The sequence below is a fragment of the Dryas octopetala genome, chromosome 1 (genome assembly GCF_963921425.1).
Source record: "Dryas octopetala chromosome 1, drDryOcto1.1, whole genome shotgun sequence".
In the NCBI taxonomy this organism is placed as follows: Eukaryota; Viridiplantae; Streptophyta; class Magnoliopsida; order Rosales; family Rosaceae; genus Dryas; species Dryas octopetala.
The window spans coordinates 21087399-21105919 of record NC_141366.1 but is presented as its reverse complement, the minus strand read 5'-3'; the positions used below and the strand labels follow the sequence as shown (position 1 = coordinate 21105919).

Below are 18521 nucleotides of genomic sequence, written 5' to 3'. Positions count from 1 at the left end.
TGAATCATATATTTCCGGGAAAATGGAATGTACGTTTTTCCTGCAGGTATTTTATTTTTTATTTTTAACAGCTGGCCGGGATCGATACATATTGATTTTCATTTGGTAATAGTACGTATTGACTTTGAATAAAAACCCATGTCGGAAAATGAACAGAAAGTGGCCATGGATCGATGTCTATCCAAGTTAGCTTGCTTGCAGCACAATAAGATCGAAATGGTCAAGAGAGACCGTCGGTCGACCATGAATGGTAGCTACATGCAGAAACTCCTCCACGCTTTCTGACAATATACAACTAGAAAAATTAATGACGTTTATACGGTTTGAAAATCAAACCGATGAACATCAACCCATTAAGTCAATTCCTTCCTACAGCTAAGAGGAACTTGCTGCGAGCTTTACTGGAATTTATAATTAATATCATCAATATATTGTAAAACCGTCTTCGTGTTCAAACAACGGAAAATGTATATATTTTCTGGACTTGAACAACTCAAAATATATAAACTGGATTTCGTGTCGCAAACCCTTTCTTTCCTTCTAATTTTATTTAGTTATTAATTTTTCAATTCGCTACCCAGCTGGCTCTTCAGATCACGAACATGGTTAAAACGCGTACGACGTCGTTTTCTTCTAGATTAATTTCTGATTTCTTTGTGTCCGTCTAATCTAGCTAGTATCCTCTGTTTCAAAAATTAGATTTTGATTTCATTAATCCCTTTGAAATTAACAAAAAACAACGAAGACAAAACTTCATGCATCCATATGGGTCAAAATCAGAGTATATTTTTAGAGGATATCAAACAAATAAAGACTGGGTTTATTAGTATGAAATATAATAATGCCAACATTCTCGTTAAGTTCTTGCTTTGGTTGTTTTTGAGCTTTATTATCCTTATCTCATACTCCCATGTCGTAGTTTGTAAGTGCCCACGTGGTGGTCTTTCCTTGATTAAAGAAAGTGATAGCACATTCCTTTGCCAAAAAAGAATATATGTATACAGTATAGCTAATATCATAATAATTCCAGATTTGTCTCTAACAGACTTTGCTTTGGAATGTAAAAAAGACCCTAATGCAAATTTGTCTCTAATTTATACTCAAATGGGGTCAACCCCAATATTTAAGAAGAGTATCACATTGGGTCAAACCAAAGCAGGTGGTGACTCACCCTCAACAAAGCTAAAATGCTGCTGTACCTATATTGGGGTTGGGGCAGGGAAAGGTTACCATCCAAGTAACAAAACCAACTGTTCTTTTTTTATTAATTAATTTCATTTTCTATATTAATGAATGAATTAGTGGGAAAAAGTAAAATTCAAACTAGCTTATGAGAAGTAGTGTTATTGAATAAGCTTGGTAAATCCATACGGTTGTCATGTATATATATATATATATATATGTTAATGATATAAAAAAAAAATTATATTGACATTTTTTATTATTAGACATCTCCCAATATTGAGAAGAGAATTATCATTAAACTGAAAGCTCGTTAGTTCGTGGACAACATAAATTAAGTTCCCATATAATTTAATTCATTATTTTATATTCTTATTTTGTCTTTCTAGTCATTGACAAATAAAAAAGGTTGATAGAGACTTTTTTATTTTATTTTTTTAAGCTCGTTAGACTTTTCTTGTAAGGCATTGCTCGTGGTTAATAATCATAAGAGAAAATTAGGCCTCCTAATCATAATCCATAACAAATTTTTTTTTTTTACCACAATCCATAACATATGTTAACTGTGTTTATATATGATAATCAACCACGCAGGTTGACCGTGGTGAAAAATCTGCACTTTTTACCACGCAGGTTGACTAGACGTACGCTGCAAATTGAATTCATCAATTGCTGGCATTTGCTGCGAGTCTATGACCATTATGGTCTTACACTTAATTTTAACCAAATAAAAACAAGGCCGAGAAAGGTATATATCACTTGTGTGGTCTTTGGAGCGTAGTGTTTGCAAATATTAATGTGGCAAATATTTTTTTTGGCACACTGGCAAATAGACCATTAAAAATCAAGAAATGGCCTGTTTTGTAGTTGCCACATGATCCTGTTTTGTCTAAACAAATGGGCAACCTGCCTTAAAAAAACCAAGAACAAACAGTCCCTATTTAAATAATTATGATATATACATACTGAACTCTAATTACGATATATCATAAACCAGAAAAACTAAAAACTAGTTAATGATGATACTCCAAATGGTCGATCAACCCCAAAATCAAAGTCAAAGCTGCCAAATTAATTTCCAATTTATCAATATATACTGGAAATATTTGGGTGGGATATTGATTCTGGGCAGCAGCCACACAGTGATTTTTAGAATACAATAAAGCCAACTGATATATATTTATATATGTAGGGAATATATATGTGCATCTTCTAATTAATGATAAAAACGAAGATTGAATACCATGCTTTTCATTACTTACTTTGTATGTATTTTGTAAATTACAAAGATTAAACAAATTAATTTAAATACATATAACTGAACTGCAAATAATTAAAATGAATTCATGATTTGGTTACTCTGTCAACATGTGACAGCTAGGGTCACAATGCAGGAGTAACATGCAATAATAGCCAGAAACCTGAAAACAAAAGACACATACCCTATAGGAAAAATATTTAAAATAATATAAATATGCATATATATATATATATATATATATAGTACTTAAATTTCTTGTTTTCCTTTCCTTTCCCGGCCCTTTTCTGCAAATAATTGCTTAATTTTGATTAAATGCCATGCAGTGCTTCAGCATTGACTGAGTTGATCAGGAAGCACCATGCCCTTTCTTTTTCCCTCCTCCAGATTTCTTGTTGTCCTTGGGTGCTTGAGCTTGTTGAGCATTTGGGTAATGATGGGTCGACGACGACGAAGAACCACCATTGTTATATGAGCTCCTCGACCCATATCCCTGGAGGTTCTGGGCATCGAGTTGTTGACCTTTAAGAGAATATGAAGACATGTCTACCAGTTGTAGTAGTAGTAGTTAACAGTGCTAGTGCTTACTTTAATCTTAATGATCTTGTGATGGAGTTGTGAAAGATGTTATAAGTTATTATGATCGAAAATCATCTATTTATATATAGAAGTTGAGGGGAGGGGCGAGACGGTTTTTGGGGAGCTTGTAATTGTATGTTAATTAGACAGAAAGTTCGGATGCGTTTACAAGAAGTTGCACATCTATCACTGCAAGCAATCCTAGCTAATAATATGACCTTAATTATAAACCCATTGATATTGTTTGAGGCATATAATTATATTGCTCAATTTTTCTTGTGTTGAACAGTGCGCGTGTGTTTGAAAGGCTTAATTACATATATGTGATTGATTGCTTGAAGATTACTCCTCCTGATCGATGAATCACACATTCCGGGAAATTGGAAAAGAAATTTTTCATGGTTTGTTATTTTTTTTTATTTTTTAACTGGTCGAGATATATGAAATGAAAATCAATGGAATGGATTTTCCTTTGTGATAATATTGACCTTGAAATTATGGAAACTGAAGAGAAAGTGGCGATGGATGGAGCTTTGATATATATCCAAGTTAATTAGCTTGCTTGCTACACACAATGATGTGTGATATATCATATATTATCTCAAATTACAGAAAATATTGGAAATGTTCAAGAGACGGACCAGCGCTATGCTAGCTACCTGCAGAAACTACGTACTCATCGCTTTCTGATGTTAACGGCCACGTTCAAAATCCACATACACAAAATAATTTCCACAGTCAATTGCATTTGCATTCAGTGAAGCCTTTAACGGCAATGTTTCAAACGTTAATTCTAACATTACATATTTTGGTCTGTGTGAGAATGCCCATTAAATATTCCTAATTGCTAGAGGGACTTTCTGTGAGCTTCACTGCAACTCACAAATATTACTTAAAATCAAATGCAAAAACGTGTTGTTTTTGAACCCCAACCATATAGATATAAGATATTTATAAACTGGTCGGGTCATATGACTCATATTGATCGATCGATCACGAACCCAGTTTTCAATATTTCCCACTGTTATAGCCACGAAATTATGCTGGATATATTTCGTGTGCCACTTTTCTTCGTTTTTTTTTTTTTTTTTTTTTTTGAAATAATGGCTACCTCTTTGGCTCTTCAAATCACGAACACGTGCGTACGTCGCTTTCTTCTATTTCTGATTTGTTTGTGTGATTGTGTCGGTCTGATTGAGTACGTCCCCTGTTTCTGGGAAGAACATGAGAAATTCTGCAGCAATATTCATAGGCTTGGCAGATTTCATTTTTTTCCTTCATTCTTTCTTTATTAATTTTTTAAGTGTTGGGCTTTAACATCGAGCTGAGTTTGGATTAAAATAGGCTCAAAAACATCAAGTCCAGACTCTACCTTATGCACAAACCAACCTGTACAGACCTATCCATAAGATAGGTTCAGGTCGCCCATGGCCCAAAAAATAGGGTCAGGCTGGCAAATATGTCATTTTATCAACAATTAAGTTGATACATATTTATTGGCCAAAAAAAAAAAAGTTGATACATATTTCTACCAAGCAAAACTACACAATAATGGCTGGGCACAAACCCGACCGGCCCGCCAAACCAGCGGCCCAAACAGACTCGGGTCGGGCTCACATCATACTAAGTTTATTCTCACTTAAAGTTTGGCCTTCAAAATTATTTTCCATTAGCCCATTTTCGATTAATTAGTGATGAATTATTTAAGAACTAGACTCAACTAGTCACCAATTATAAACTCATCACTAAATTTTCTTTATTAGAAATTTAGAATCATCTATAAAATTTCTTATTTCTTTTTTCATCAAATAATTTTTTTGGCCAAACAGAAATTTTTTTTTTTTTTGGTAAAAAGAAATTTTATTAATGTTAGCAATTATTTATTTATACTGATTTTATTCTTGTTAAGTTTTTTTTTTTTTCTCTGATTGCAGATAAGTAGATAAGTGACTCATCTCTCTCTCTCTCTCTCTCTCTCTCTCTCTCTCTCGTTCTATTCCTGTCGCTCTCTCACTTAGAAGCTCACCTCTGCATCCCTAAATCCTAACCCTAACAATGGCCTCCGATGACCTCTCGACCCTGTTTGTGGTTGGCGAATTTTATTTCTGGCAACCGATTGTTGTGAGACTGTACCAGACAGCTTTCTCTGTCTCTCAACGTAGCAGGAACCAGACAATATCTATCTCTCTCTAATCGGTGGTAAGGATTTTTTTAGCTTTATTTTCTTTATCTCTATGAATTAGCTTAATCAAGGTAGACTAGCTTGGAGGCTGAAGAAATATAGGAAAGGGCAAGTCGGCAAACTAGGTCAAACTTGGTTCTAGCTGAGATGATGGATATATATATCTGTTATAGGCATAAAATTGGAAGCCAAAATAAACTTAGATCAATAAGAATACCAAAGAGACATCAAATTCGTCTTGTTCTTTGAACGGATTTGCTCTGGGTCTTTTGGATCGCATGGGTGCTGCAATGGGTGTCCAATTGGGTCTATAGTGTTGATATTTATTTCAATATGCCCCAGAATCTTGGTTTTTTTTCTTTCAATTTTATTTTATATTTTTGTTTGATTCTTTGTTTCTAAATAACATGTTTTATATATCAGTTTCTCTCTCTATATATCGATTCATTTGTGTCTATTAATCATTACAATTTCATCTTGTAAACTTTAGGTTGTAGAGATAATTTCAGGGTTTCAAAACAAGGGATTTAAACTGACTACACAAATCTCCTTTCAAAAAAGAAAAAATGACTAAACAAATGAAAGAAGGTTGGAGATAGAATCTCAACAACATAAATAAATTCATATCTTATGTGTCTGGCCCGATTTTAATGGAATGATTTGGGTTTAAGGCAAGAGAATTGAAGGCCAAGGCCCAAAATGGTCCTTTTAGGTGGTCCTTGTTTTTGTAGTTCTTGATTTCATCACCTTGAGTTTGATAAATGAAGTACAAGGCCCTCTTTGGCTTTAACAAAAAATCATACAGATATAAGAGCCACTAAACTACACTCATAGTAGCATCTTTGCTGCCATTTTTTGCTTTGCTTTCAGTTTTTTGCCTGTCCTTTCTTTCTTTCTCTCTTTCTCTTATTCACCTTCCTTTCTCTCTCTCTTATTCACCTTCCTTCTTTTTTTTTAGCAATGGACTTATGGTGCTAATCACTGAATTATCATCATCATCATTATATGTATTTACCAAGATGTGTCTACATGCCGTTTGAACAATGCTGTCTGTTTGGGCCTCTTTCTCATTACTGCAAATGAAGCATACGATGGTGATCATATAAAAAAGAGGTATGTGACTCTTGTAGTTTTAAATTTTTTTTTTTTTTTTTTTTTTCATAGTTGGCCTCTAGATTTTATTATTTTTCTTCAGTTTTAGTTGTGTGGGATCAGAAGACAGGACGTTCAAGAGGCTTTGGGTTTGTCTCATTCCAAAACCAACAGGTAGTATTTTTCCATTTGGTGTCTTTTGGAATGCATGGGATCTTGAATTTGTTCTGAATGGTATTTTGTAATGGATTGGTATCTGAAAGCAAGGGATTTGGATATAGGAATTTAAGTAATGGCTTTGATATAGTCAGGAATTTAAGATCATAAATAGTTTCCCCATTACATTAAGCAGTTCTTCCCTGCTTTAAGAAAAGAGAAATGAAGTAGTTGAAATATAGAGCCAGCATAAGTTAAGAATCAAACATCTCTTTTCTGTCTTTTTTTTATAGAGAAGTCAAAAGTTACACCTTTTTTATTATCTTTGTTGTTGCTTGGTGAGTTCTGAACAGATAATATGTAGTGACAAGCTTTGTGAATTGTATAGTTTTCTGTTCTTTGAGTTCTGCATGTAGGCTTGGTGTTGTGAAGTGCTTTGCCTCTAATACATGTATTAATTTATTTTGTTATTTACTCTCCGTTGATGGTTCTTTGGTTAAATTTTTATTATTCTTTTTAACAATGAAAAAAATTCTGAATCAAAAGAAACAGCTTTATGATTGATTTTGTGGTGGACTTGATATAGGTGGGAAGATTAAGCAGGGTATCGAAGCATAAAACTAAGATAAAAAAATATTAAGCATTGGGACATGGAAGTTGAGTTTTTTTTAATTTTTTATTTATATGTTTGGCAGAATGAAGTTAAGGTTTGGAGCTAGAAGATACTGTATTAAGTGCTATTAGTCTAACTCATCATTTTTTTTAATATAACATATCATCTAAGCATATGAGACCTTAAAATGTACTTTAGCATAGCATTTTGAACTTGCGAATTTTATTGTCTGTTGATGTTAAATTCCTTGTTGAACTTGCGAAACATTTCTATTGTACGAAAGCAAATTTTATTGTCTGTTGATGTTAAATTCCTTGTTGAACTTGCGAAACATTTCTATTGTACCAAATATTGAGCACACCATCTCCATTTAAATTATGTATTTGTTGGTTGTTCCATCATTTTGTCATAGCTACCTCCACCAAATCATGCATCGATGTTGATGGAACATGGTTTGTGTTTCTTTTCAACAAAAACGAAGAAGTTCCCTAGTCTGTACTTTTGTTCCTTTTCTTTTGTTCTTTTTGTTGCTAGACAAATATTAAAGGATATGGCTTAGGCTCTAACCCAATTGTAATGCAGCTAGTATTAAGTACCCTTTTGTAATTAAAATGAGCAGATTTATTCACTTATTCTTGCTTAACGAATAAAAGTGCAGATACTATTTGCTTAGTTGTGAGTGGAGTACTGTATGATGAAGATGCTTAGATGAGAAAAGCAAGGTAAGATGCTCAGAAACTGGGAAAAGCATACTTGAGGATGGGAACGTGTGTTTTGTTAAAAGTAATTTATATAGTTTGTTATATAAGTACTACTTGAATGCAACATAATATGATACGACAAATATATGCTTCCAGTATGCTTTCAATAAATTAAAGTACTCATTTCTTTTTTGCCCTTTTTCAGATCATTGATTGAACTGCCAAAGACTCAAGCCTACATCACTCTCGGAAATTCAATCAAGTATAGAGTGTATGCACTTAAGTGTAGTTTTTTTGTAATTTCATTATTATGGATAAATTTACATTTGGATATTATGAGAGAGATGTACAAGTTCTTTTTATGTTGATGGATAAGCTAAGTAATCCATATATTTGCAATGAAATGTGTTACTTATATTTCTATGAGTAATAACAGTTATCAATAATTGCATGAAGAAAAATGCACAACTAAAATTAAACCTCAGTTATAGTGACGAAATGGTAGGTTTTAGTCACGAAGATTTTGGTCATTATTTCATAACAACCATATCTAACTATTATGTTTTAGTGATGAATAGACCATGTTCGTAACTAAACCATCATCTATAGTGATGATAACAGAGGGTTTTAGTGACCAAAATTTTGGTCTTTTAGGGATGAAATAATTCATCACTAAATCAATTGTTTTTAGTGAGGAAAGACTTTGGTCACTAAAAGTATAGGTTCTAGTGATGAACATTTTTTGTTCATCACTGATAGGCTTTGGACACTTGGTTCTAGTGAGGACGAACATTTTTTTGTCACTAAATGGCTTTAGTGATGAAAAAAAGACTTTTAGTGGCCAAATTGTTTCATCACTAGAGCCTAAATTTGTTGTAGTGAGTATGACCTCTATATATACTAGCATGAGCTTGTTGCTCAAAGGTATGAGGCTAAGTATACCCTCGATACCAACTAGGGCCAGACCCAAGATATGGGCTCGATACCCAATTAATAAAGGTCACCCTGATAGAAGGTCATGACCTTGGTACATAGGAACTTCAGAGGCCTACACTAAAGAGATGCCTTAGTGGTACGTGCTCAGGGAAAGACCCAATTAGGTCGGTACCAACCCAGGGTCAAGCCTTAGGACCTCAACAGAAGGTGCCTCGGCTGGTAAGATTTGTGGGTAACTTTGGAAGACTGATCATGCTTCTAGATTAGAATATTCGACCCACACAGTGACTCGACTAGTCAGAGGCGTGGCCCAACCGCTCATCATGAGGCGGTACCACGTGACATTGTCTGATTGGTTGACTCCTCTAATTCTCCAAGGAAATTTTTTACTTTAATTTTTATAAACAGGGATTAATGCCAATTTGGTAGGGGCCGGCAATGGGCCGCTCGGCCCAAATTTTTCGGGTTCGGGCTGGGCTCGGACTTGAATTATAGAAACCCAATAGGGCTTTCGGGCCGGGCTTGGGCTTTAATACACAAGCCTAAGGCCCGCCCATCGGGCTTTGGCTTGCGGGCTTGGAGGGTCGGGCCGGGCTAGGCCCGAACGGGCGGCCTAAAATGGGCCCAAAGCCAGTTTAGACACATATATATCTTCAAAAAAAAATATAAGATTTTGGCTATGTTTTGATTTGAACATGAGATCTCATGTAACAACCTTCAACTCTCAACCAACTGAGCGGATTAGTTTATTTGTCAAGTTTGTAAATCATAACATATTTAATAGCTCTTTCGTTTGTTTACCTCAATAAATTATTAATATGCTTATTAAGTTATTATATAATACTATTATCTTAGTCAAGGAATGAAATTTCGAAAATTTCGCCGAAATTTTCGTTTTTTTAAGGTCCCGAAATTTTATCACGTATCCATTATTTTTTTGTATTATTTCGGCGAAATTTCGGTAATTTCGCTTAAGTTTCGCCCGAAATTTCAAACTCGGAATATGTTTGTTTTTGTCAAATTTCGCCAAATTTGACGAAATTTGGATGAAATTTCGCCCAAATCTGCTATGACTAACACTAGCAGCCACAAACTGAGATCTTTCCCCCAAACTCAGATCAGCCCCAAATCTCCCCCAAACTCAGATCTCTTTCTCACTTGGGAGTTGAGGCCGTGGAGGGAGGAAGAAAAAAAGGGAGGAAGAGAAGAGGGGCTGGGTTTTCGGTGGGTTTCGGCGGCAGGGGCGAGATGAGGGTGATGGTGGGCTGGTGATGGGGATGTCGAGAGAAAGAGTGAGAGAGAGAGAGAGAGAGAGAGAGAGAGAGAGAAGCACGGGGTGGAGTTTGTGGAGAAAAAGGAAAAGAAGAAAGGGGTAGAGTCTGTGGAGAGAGGAAAAGAAGAAAAAAAAAAAAAAAAAGGAAAGAAAAGGGAAATAGGGAATGGGGGAGCTGGAGGCCTGGAGCAGTTTTACTGTGAGTCTTTTGATTGCTATCAAAATAAAGAGCAAGAGGCTAAAATCCCAAGGCTGCCGCATGTCAAGCCCAAGCAATGGTGATCGATCACCAACATCTTTCGTAAAGCCTTGTCGCCAATTAAATAATGGGTTATATTTATTGTTTTTTTTTTTTCTTAATGGTTCCAATAAATTTCCTCCTGACTATTAATATAGCAATGTGAGTGATATTGTCCTTCTTTTTTTTTTTTTTTGGTAAAAGATATTGCCCTTCTTTAATTTTAAGTATAAAATAAAAACAAATAATTTGGAAAACAAATGAAAAGGAAAGAAAAAAAAAAAAAAAAGGTTTATGGTTGATTGAGGTTTGGGGACTTTGGACAATTGGAAAGAAAATAAAAAGTTTCGGATTTTGTTTGGCCGTTTTGGTGTTTCGTTTAGTTGTTTTTAACCCTAATATATTGATATATAAAAAAAAATTAAAAATATCTTAAAGGGCCTAAACATTAATATCCTATACGGCTATACCATATCCTAAACAATATAGAGAATAGATTATAGAGTATATAGGGTTTAGTCTATAAATTATAGAGTATAAAGAGTATTAAGGTATATAGAGTATATAGGGTTTAGTATTAGGATTTAGTCTATAGATTATAGAGTATAAAGAATATACTAATTTCATTTATTCATTATACTAATTTTATTTAACAGTATTTGTCCAACGCGCATTATATTTACCTTATATCATATAAAACTTACTATATAATTTGGTTTCTTCAATGTTTTTTATAAATGTAGTAGATAATATATTAAATAAACATATGGTCAAGTTTCATTCAAAATTTCAGTATTTTGATAGCAATTTCCGTCGTTTTTGTCTAATTTTATCGAAATCGAAATTTCCGGAAAATTTCCGTCGAATTTCTCGAAACTGAAATTTTACTCCTTGATCTTAGTAATAGTGTAATACCATAAATAATAAACTTTTAAAATTATATACAACATTACAACTATAATAAAACATAAATGTACATATGTTTTATTATATATTTTATTACATATTTTTATGAACAAACGATGCAATTGTGTTGTCAACGATCTGAATCGTTCAAATTTTAGTTCCTCACTCAAAGATAATTCGTGCAAAAAATTAGCTCAATCGGAGATGTAAAAGTGACATAATAGTGGTTGAATTAATGAACGATCGTAGTTTTTCTAATGATGATCGAATGGGTAGATGAATTTCGATTTAGCCGATTTTTTGTACGGATGATCTTTGATTATGAACATAGAAAATGAACGTGTCAAATTGTTGAAATCACGTTGTGGTCTTCATAATTATGGAAACAACAAGGTTTCAACGGGACAGTTATTATAATTATACTCTTCAAGTATATTTATATGTAGAAGCTCACATATCGATCGTGTTTTTAACGATCTGAACCGTTCAAGCTTTAGTTCCTCACTCAAAAAGAATTCTTGCAAAAAATTAGCTTAATCGGAGATGTAAAAGTGACAAAACGGTGGTCGAATTAATGAACGATCGTGGTTTTTCTAATGATAATCGAATGAGTAGATGAATTCCGATTTAGCCGATTTTTTGTAAGGATGATCTTTGACTATGAAAATAGAAAATGAACGGTTCAGATCGTTGAATTAATGAATTGACGATCGTGGTTTAATAACTTTAATTATAATTGTATTATAAAAGTTGTATATACACATATACATTTATGTTTTATTATAGTTGTAATGTTGTATATAATTTTAAAAGTTTATTACTTTATTATTTATGGTATTACAAAGTTTACACTATTACTATTTACTAACATTATAGTATTATATAATAACTTAATAAGCATATTAATAATTTATTAGAGTAAACAAACGAAAAACTTATTAAATATGTTATGATTCCCAAATTAGGCTTTGAGTCGGGCTTTGGGTCGGGCTTTGGGCGGGCCTAAACGGGCCGGGCTTCGGGCGGCCCATGGGTTTTAAGGGGATGGCCCAAGCCCAACCCAAGAGACTTTCGGACCAGGCCGGGCCGGCCCAAATTTCGGGCCAAATCGGGCTTCGGGTGGCCTTCGAGCCTTGGGCTTTTTGGTGAGGCCTACAATTTGGTCCCCAGAGTGTTATACTTGTATCAATTTAGTTCTCAGACTTCTAATTTAGGAAATTTAGTCCCCATACTTTTTCAATTTTGCCAATTAAAATTGTTCAATCAATTTACACACTTTTCGTCCAAAGCTTCGTTTGCATAGAACCATGTGCCAATTACGTGCCCTCATTTTTTAGGGCAGAATAGTCATTCTAAACTATACTTATAACTCCACACACGTAAATTGACTAAACAATCTCAATTAGAAGTGTGTAAATTGATTGAATAACTTTAATTGACAAAATTGAAAAAATTTGGGGACTAAGATTTTTAAATTAAAAGTCTGAAGATTAAGCTGATACAAATATAATAGTATGGAAACTAAATTGACATTAATCCCTTATAATTAATAATTAATGTGGCAAATATATTTTCCAGTTGCCACGTCTAGTTTGGTCTTATATATAATGATGACATATTTACATGGTGACGGCATGACTTTGTAATGACTAATGACCACCCAAGAAAAAGGAGGGCATCATCAACATGTCAAAAGTTAAACAAACCAACAAGTACATGATCCTAATTAATGATAGAGGTTATAATAAAGCTAAGTTAATTAGTCTTAATTATGATTAGTTGTCTGTTAACTTAGTTAGTTAGATGAGCTGTCAGGTTGTTAGCTTAGGTACAAACCGTACAACATTAAGGCTATCTTTGTAATTGTGCTAGTGCATATAAGTCATGTAAATGACTTTTGTACGATCAGATTGTTCATAGTCAACATCATCTTCAACCTCACTACTCCGTTAGCAATTAAAATGCGGACAAAAATATACTGGACACTCCTCAGATATTAAAAAGGCACAAGTGTCCGGAAATAACTCTTGAATATATTAAGAAAATTTTATTTAGACTATATACATATTTGTGTATACATGTCCATGAATTTTAACTCAAATGATAGACATATAATTTACGGAGATCATAATTAAAGGTTAGGTGTTATATTGTTCTATTCCTTTTGCAACCTAATAAACTTTGTGTATTCATATTGGTCAAACTAAGGAATTTATTTTTAGTGGAAATCAACAAACAAACAAAAATTAAAGGCATGGATTATAAGTATTCAAATATAGTAATGCAAATTGATAGATATGCATTTCAACAATACGCTTTTGCCATGCACTAATTTATAGTAATTAAGGGTGTGGGGGTTGTTGTGGTAGTAGTGGTACGGTTTGGTTTGGGGAAAACTTTATACATTGTTTTACACCATGCTTTGGTGTTTAATTAGATTACATTGCTGTTAATTAAACGGTAAGGGAAATTCAAATTTAAAACTTTCTCCAAAATTATGAAGAAAAAATATCACTAAACTTATGCCTACGTACTAATTGCTTGAAGGATTACTCCTTATCCTATTTGTGAATCACACATTTTATTCCTGGAAAATAATTGAAAAGAAATGTTGGACTAGGTAGGCCGACTTTGTTATTATAATGAGCTAATTTATATATAATGAACTTGGAATTCGGCATTAAATTTGTGTTATATGAGCATTCTCTTGGAATGTGGCTCATTTTTTTGAGCAAATATAGGTATGAAAAATTCTCCGATCTTTTTGTAATAATATATTGACTTTTGAAAACCATCGAATTAAGAAAATGAAAAGTAAATATATAACACCGACCAGAAGCAAATAACTAGCTAGCTAGCTAGAGACTAGAGAGATACACCGTACACGTATGTACAAGGTAGCCACTAGCTGGCCAGCTATATCAAGTAAAGGGTTTGACGTACAGCCACATTTAAGAACCCACACACCATCTTAGTTAGTACTGCTGGCATCTAGTCATATAGTCAAGTCTTTATATATATATATATATATATATGTGGAATTAGTGTAAAATGACAGACTGTTGGAATGTAAAAATGTCCCTAATGCAAATTTTTCTTTCATTTATACACAAATTAATGGGGCCAACCCTAATATTTACAAGTTGAGAGTGTCACATTGGGTCAAACCAACCAGCTGGGGTAACCCACCATTTTTCAGTGGTAACCCTAACAAAGCTAAAATTTTGTTAGGCATATTATGTCAATGACTATTTAGTCTAATGACATTCAGTTTAGTGTCAAATCTCATAAATAATAGTTGTTGATTAAAAAAAAAAATCTCATTTATCAAAGTTGAGCTGGTTGAAATTAATTTCCTCTAATAAAGTTATCGAATAGAATTAATAGAATTGTCATTAGACCAAATAATTACTGGCAATTTCTAAGAAGAGGATTTATGGATTAGCATTGGTGCGTGAGGGCCGGGTAAATGGGCAAGTTGAGTTATATATAATATGTGCGTAATCTGAATTTTGAATACGGTACCAGCAGCAAAACTAAAAAGCATGCATTTGATGATGGTCGATGCTCCAACTGGTAAGCCCCAAATTAAAAGTCAAAGCCATACCAATTTAATAAAAGCAAACCCTCAGCCAAAGGAAAATCCAAAAGATTCATATTACAAGTCCCAAATTGAAAGTTGTTGTCCATAAATTATTAATTACCACATATATGATCTTGTGCCACAGTTAATTAAGTGTTCCTTTTTTTTGGCCAATAATTAATTGTTTCCTTTCATTTTATTAAGATATATGGTAATTCTTTTTAGATATTAAAGTCATTTTATTCAAACTCTTTGCATTCATATATTAGTCAAAGTAAGATAATATATAGCCTATAACAAATTGTTTTTTTCTTTTTAATAGACGGATCAAATAGTTTGTTTCTTAAATCGCGCGTTATAGACGGACTAGTTTATTGCTCAAGAAGAAGCTATTAGATCATCATCTAAGATGGAGGCTATCTAATTCAGACTCAGCTCCATCCAAATAGATAAATTCCAACAAGGCACAACATACCTAACCAACGCATATACGTCATAGTTACAAATACTAGGTCTAAATTAGCACACAATTCACTGAAAATTATTAAAAAACGTTGCAGTACTTCATCAACCAAGACACCGGACAAATGGATCATATAAAGGAGACAAGATTGAATATAATACTTTTCATTAATTTGTATCTATTTTATTACAAAGATATTTAAAATTTGTAAATTTATATATAATTAAGTAACACCGCAAAATGCAAATGAGCTTATAATTTCGTTATTCTTTCAACATGTGACAGGCTCACAGGAGTAACAATATTAATAGCTAGAAAAATGAAAACAAAAAACACCCTCTAGGAAAAATATTAACACAAATTAATATGCATATATATATATATATAATCTATATTACATAATAAATTTTCTTCATCAGTACTTCCCTTGTTTCCCTTTCTGCTTGCCCTAATTACTTGCTTGACATGCATTCTTTAGCAGTTGGTTGAGGCCTTGAACCACCTTGTTTCCCTTTCTTTTCCTCTGCAGGTTTCTGCTGTTTCTGCTTGTTTGCTTGACATTCTTGAGCAGTTGGCTGATGATGAGACGACGAAGAACCACCTTTTCTATGTGAGCTCGACCCATGATCATATCTAGGGCGCCCTAGGAGGCTATAGGCATCGAGTTGTTGATCTTTAAGAGAATAAGAAGACATCTCTACTTCTTAATTTGATCTTTTGAAAGATGTATTATCTTAGTTATGTGTATGTATCTCATTTGCCTTCGATCTCCTATTATCTATTTATAGGGTTGAGGGGAGGGGCCTTTTGGGGTTTATGGGTTGGGGAGGGAAAGCTTACCGCCCAAGTAACAAAGTTACAAAACCAATTGTTCTATTTTTTTTTTTTCTATACTAATTTCATTTTTCTATATTAATTAATGAGTTAGAAAAAGGAATATTCAAACTATGCTATAAAAAGTAGTGTTTTAGGATAAGTTTGTTGGTTTAGACGACACAAAGCTCCCTTGCGTTTACACATGAATTAGGATTTCCATGTACATCTTACATGGTACCTAACGGTCCAAGTAATTAACCCCCTGGTTTTCAGAGGGTTGCACAATGCTAGCTGTTATACAGATCGAGCGTGTTTGAATGGTTTGGTTACATTTGAATGTGTGGTTGCTTGACAAATGAAACTTTTGGACTAGGTCGACTTAATTTGTTATATATTATATTGATATAAGTAATAAATACCTTGGAATATGGCATTACATTTTCATTGTATGAGCATTCTCTTGTAATTTGGTTGCTCTTTTTGAACTTGGGTGGTGTGAATTAATTGTGCTTTTGTTACAATCTTGACTTTGAAAACCATCTAGCTACGAAAATTAACAGAATAATAGCCCAGAGACACCGACCAAAATCACATAATTAACCAGAGAGATACACGTACTCACAAGGAAACCACGTGTACATGGAAGGTGGCCAGCCAGCTGATCAAGTGAAGGGTCTAACAGCCACGTCTAAGATCGATCCACACATAAACTTAATCTTCTATCTTCTGCAGCTGGCATCTAGCTGGTCAAGTCTATATAATGTGGAATACTAGAATGAATTAATGTAAAATAACCCTAATGCAAATTACACACAAATTGGGTCAAACTAATAGGATATTAATGTACTAGAAGATGCCACATTTTCCCAAATCAATAAGGGGTAGCTCACGCTCAACAAAGCTAGAATATATTGTCCCATTGGGTCAAACCACAAACATATATCAGACACTCTCATTTTTAGGAGTTGAACTTAAAAAATCTTCCTATAAAGTAGAAATTTTTTTACCAAACCAAGTGGTCAGTAGACTCAGTACCAACATTTGCAATTTATATACACATTTTCTTTGCATTTTCTAATTAAGGATAACTTATGGAGAATTTGAATTCCAACTTGAGTAAACTGTGTTTTGAATATTTGAGTAGGATGGCGTGTAAACTGTGATAATGAGGTACTCCATCTCATGAAAATTCTCTTATTTTGACCATTTTTTGAAAAGGTCTTACAGTCTTACAATTGCCTCATGTAAACTATATATATCTTAGTTTCTAGTGGTGAAAAAATGAATCTAGTATGTGTAACGTGTTTGACCCAAAATAAGTGCATGTGTAATTTTCCTTCATCACAATGGTCCTATTTTGTCTAAAGTACTTAAAGTTAAACAAAATAATAAAAGTGATCGATTTTATAATTGCCAAATTCATTTATTATTTATTATTTATTATTTTAATACTTCATACTCTTAGCCTTGATTTCGGACCAAAAAGAAAAATCCTTAGCCTTGATTTTTGCCAGTTCAATATATTGACCACTGACCACGATGGCTGCCTTTTCCTTGCAAAAACTGTGCTTTTTGGGTACTTATTAGTTATTACCCAATTAGTTTACCGAAAAAAGAAAATTACATAATTACTTTACTTTTAGAGAATGCCATATTTGTTAATTACTAAATCTAAGAGTGCTAATTATTAGTTTAGGGCATGTACTATATATCGTGGTGGATCAATCTCAGTTTTAGGGTTCTGCGCTGTATGATTTAGAGTCTAATAGTAAAACTCAAAAATACAGATCTACATGTTTGGTTTGGATTTGTAATACAAAGCATGACAACGAAAACTAATAATGGGCATTCTTTGGAGTCTAAAAGTGTTTGACAAATTAATAATGTGGCCTTTTTATTTTCTAGTCACATCATTGTTCGTCTTATACGTAATTGGATGACATGCATATGCATGATGAGATCGAGGATGACTTAATCGATTGATGATGGTGCTGCAAGTGTCAGCCCCAAAATAAAAGTCAAAGTTATCAAATTGATTTAAGAGAATATATATAGTCTAACTTAATTAAGACTATATATGAAAACCTGGCCAAAAAAAAAGACCACATATGAAATGAACACACAATAAGGATTAATATAGTCACAACCAGATCTGCATGGCATCTGTGTTAGCAACCTTATCAGAGACCTATACAACCCTGTTGATCTTTCCCTGGCATAGATGTTTAATTAGTTGTGCCTGTACCATATCGATCTATATATAATCAACATTTCAAAATTAAATAGTGTACATATATATATATATATAGAGCTAGATGTTAGCATAGATGTACCCATGCTTGGATCATAAATAAAAAGCTGATGGAGTAGATTATAATTAAGAGAGAGAGAGAGAGAGAGAGAGAGAGAGAGAGAGAGAGTAAACAAGGAACCTGTCTGATTCCATGCCAGTGAATAACATGCTCCCTCAGTGTGGAGTTTGTGCATCATCTAGCTAGTGATAATAATAAGATCGAATATATAATATTTTTCACAAATTTGTA

At 33.4% G+C, this 18521-nt stretch overlaps 1 long non-coding RNA gene across 1 annotated transcript; it reads left to right on the top strand.

Annotated features, from left to right (window-relative positions):
- The first annotated feature begins 5015 nt into the window (after positions 1 to 5015).
- LOC147299059 (uncharacterized) lies at positions 5016 to 8167 on the top strand. The gene is made up of 4 exons (XR_015119891.1): positions 5016 to 5218; positions 6160 to 6314; positions 6397 to 7784; positions 7969 to 8167. It is a non-coding gene; the product is annotated as an uncharacterized LOC147299059 (long non-coding RNA).
- Positions 8168 to 18521: the final 10354 nt, after the last annotated feature.